The 3,967-nt window shown below is 34.8% G+C and overlaps 1 pseudogene; it reads right to left on the bottom strand.

Annotated features, from left to right (window-relative positions):
- Positions 1-341: 341 nt before the first annotated feature.
- On the bottom strand, positions 342-1,436 carry LOC138839364 (actin-related protein T2-like; annotated as a pseudogene).
- Positions 1,437-3,967: the final 2,531 nt, after the last annotated feature.

Here is a 3,967-nt window from a genome sequence, read left to right as displayed (position 1 = left end):
ATTCTGCTAAAGTTCAACCCAATTAAATGGGTTTTTGAGTCCTAAATTAAATCAAGCTCCTAGGCCTGAGAGTCAGGCAGTTGTTTCTACAAACCCTGTAAGTGCATATATCTACAACCCAAATTTCCACCAGATTTACAGAATAGGAAAGGTGGATTAAATAAACTTAAATATTCATGACATATATCAGAAATTACTCTGCAGCTACAAAGAATCAACTGAAGCCTAAAGTGGGAAGATTGTTTTATTGAATATTCTAGTGAAGTTCAAGGAATAATTGCACCCTCCCCACCAGTACTCTTGTCACCAGGCATTTTGAACTTCTTCATGTTCAGTGCTCTTTAAAAGCATTTTCTCTGAACAAAAGACTTCCCAAACTCGTTGAAATCAGAAGCAGTGACCAACATCTTCTTGAACGTTCTCATACATGCCATGATGGATATACCAATCCATGAAGAGAAACGTCTGTTTGGAGATGCTGTTATCTTGATAGGCATTTCTAGGGAAGTCACGGATTCGAATTCTTTCATGAGTCTTTCATCTCGGCAAAAAGGCTCTTTTAGATATCAATGTTACACTTTTTGATGCTGCTGCAGATCATTTGGGAGAGTCCATGGCCATGGATGCCTAGTTAGTCAGATTCAAAAAGAAGTTCAGGCACCTGGCATAGATGATCCCCAATATGGACAACGTTGCCATCTGGCAGGGTATATACTCTTTTTGAACCTCTTTTGTTTTCTTCCAGGAATCTTCATCAGGCTCCAATTTAATAAAGCATAATTTCTCTTTGAAGTCATCGCCCACAATTTTTCTGAATAAACATGGATAAGAACAGCCTTGACCAAGAAGGACCTGGAAAAGGTGTTCGGAGATGTCCCTCCCTGCCAGATTGGGCTTGGTGACTGCATGGGGTAGGGAATAACCCTCATAGATGGTGACAGTACATGTTGTCCCATTCCCACTGTCCAACACCAGGCCAGTGGTGTAACCAGAGGGATAAGGTGATGCCATTGCATTATTAGACAAGTAAAAAGCTGGAACAGCAAATTTGGCAAACATGTTTTCCGCAGTCTTTCCTCGAGTGTCCTTTGGGTTCAAGGATGGCTCAATCAACAGCACCGGCTGTTCACAAGGTCTGACTCTAAGTTCTGACTCAAATAGATGGTTCCAAAGTTTTTGATGTCATCCCATCTGTTTACCACCCCACTTTCAATGGGATACTGGAGACATATGCTATTATACCTGCGCTGGGCTTGTTTTCCCACAAAGTAAGGCTTGTGACCGCCTCTTGTTGAAATTATGTTGTATCTTGGATGGCCAACAACAGAGCTGATGACAGAACAAGGTATAGTATCTCCTGACAGGCCTACTTTGCATAGACCTGATCCATTGTCGAAAATAACAGATGACTTATCTAATACACCTAAATTAAACATGTTTGATACTGATCTCTACACTTAATCTAAATAAATGAACATTTTGAACACTTCTAGGACCACTGGCACTTGAAAAATTACAAACTGCTCAGCTTGTTACTCACTTGAAGCTGCCTCCTTTCTGGTTGTCCAGAACCATGGTGAGAATTGTGAAGAATTTTACTAGGTATGTAACAATGTAGCCAGGGTAAAAGTTGTCCTTAATGAGTCTTAAAATGGTGTCAGGGGGCCTTCTGGTTACCAGAACTCCTTAGATAATGGGATAGGAAGAAGGGAAGGAAAATCTAGTCTACCATTGTTTGAGTAGCCTAAGAATTCAAAGCATAGGCCTACATGTGAAAAAATTAAAGCCACTTGACCCTACATACTTCCATAAAGAAATGTACAGAAGAACGTATCCCTGTTTTACACATAAACATGTATATCTCAACATTTGGTCTCTGGCACCATTTACTATGCAAAATGCCTTCAAGATTCAAACTTTATTTGGTTATAATTTATTTTTACTCTCTTTTTTCTCAGTTCATACCAATATACATTTCAAGTTTTATTTCTATGAAATTTAATTCTAGAAAAAAATTTAGTGTGTGAATTTATGCTTTCATTTGTACCAGGAATCACTCCTGATGCTAATTATGAATACTCCTTTAAATATTTATTTTTCTTCTAAGTGAGGTGAGACACTGGGGATTGAGGTAATTTGACTCCTTAATTGATAATTCTTAGCCCTTTCTTAGTATCTCTTGCTATCATGAATGAGGGACTATCACCTACATAATCAATTAGGATGTCCTCATGTCAGCACCATGTGTTTCAATATTACATGGACGTCTGGCTTATTCTTATTTTTTACAATGGAATGTAAATCTACAATTTTCAAAATAAAGTATGTTTGCAAGAGGTAATATGGGATTTGACCAAAATGATTAAAGCAAAAATAATTGGTAGATCAAAATATTTGTAATATTAGATTTATTCTTATAAACATGAGTTCATAATACTGAAGTTGACTAAAATTATACATGAATAAGCACATGTAGATGAGTAAAGAGTTCTTCCACAAAATAGCCTTCAAGTTAATGTAAAGAAAAGAAGAAAACAGGGAATCACAGTAAAGCAAAAACCATGGCAATATACTATATACATGAGAGCCACTGGTGAATGTTAACATTAGTAGATACAAGATTTAGGCAAAACACAAATTGTAGTCTTAATGTACTTCCTCCAAAATCCTTATCAAGTACAACAAGAGAGAGAAATTTCACAGTGGAGAAACAGAACAAGCACTTGCCTAATTGAGTGATCAAAATTGATATAATCAATATTAAGATATAGTCACATGACAAATTTCTTCATATGATGCCCTGAGGGAACTATCTCACAGAATTGACCAAAAATATTTAAAGTATATAAATTCCTAGTATCTAATCAAGAATATGTTAGGTTGTGATAATAAATGTGAGAGTATCTCGCCAGAACTTTTCAACCACACAAACTTTTTCTCTACTTAAAGATTATAGTCTTAACATGATTTTCTTTTAAAATCTTATTTAGTTTCTGTGATGTGCCATGTAATAAAATGAAATTTGTAGACCTAGTCAAAACTTATTGGTGTAATATGCAGCAGGTAATCAGGATACACTCAGCACAATCATTTCTGAGGCAGTTTAGCATAGCCCAATAAAAATATTTTCAGGAAGAAAAAAGCCCTTGATCAATAAAGGTAGCTTACATTGCAACTACAAGAGACAATGAATAATTTTAGAAAATTAAATCTTTATTGACAAGTAGAAAAGAAATGATATTTCCTGTACCCTTGCAATAAATTTCTATTAACACAGGTAGTATGCTAGTTTATTTACCTTAATCTCAAGGAATTTTATATTTTAATCCATATGTTCTCATTTTCTAAATCAAAAAGTCTATACATAAATAATACAGATTATGAGAAAATAATTTTCTTTTTATCATGCCATGCCACATAATAAATATATTACTCTAGATTTTTTGAGACTCAATTACCCATCATTTTTTCTAAACTCTTCCTTTTACAAATTATCATTCTGTTAGTCTCAAACTGGCCTTTGTACTCATCAGTTGCTTTCAAAGACTATTTTACATTAAGCTTCAGATCATTTGCGGTGAATCAAAGCCTAACAGATTACTCATTGCTAATTAAATAGCCTGATTCTGTCCAGTGAAGCTAATGCATTAAAGTATTTAATGTTTGTTTGGTAAACTGCTTTACTAAATGCTCCTTTGACTTTTATTGGTAATAAACATTAAGCATTTATGGCCTGTGAAAGCAACTTCCCATCCAGCTTATGCTGTTACTATTTGCAGTTTGTTAATGAAATACTATTAACTTTCTTCACATCAAAAGTTGTTTTTGTTTTCCTCCTTAATGTCTATTCTATGGCACAGAGAATAACTCACTAAAATTTGAATCAATTATTCCTTTACTACTGTTTTTTCTAAAAGGCCTTTCTACTTCAGATTCAGTGCCAAGTGTTTAGATTAGATATAGAGTT

Source organism: Dipodomys merriami, unplaced genomic scaffold (genome assembly GCF_024711535.1).
Source record: "Dipodomys merriami isolate MVZ:Mamm:240054 unplaced genomic scaffold, mDipMer1.0.p SCAF_3, whole genome shotgun sequence".
Classification (NCBI taxonomy): Eukaryota; Metazoa; Chordata; class Mammalia; order Rodentia; family Heteromyidae; genus Dipodomys; species Dipodomys merriami.
This window is presented reverse-complemented; position numbering and strand designations above follow the sequence as displayed.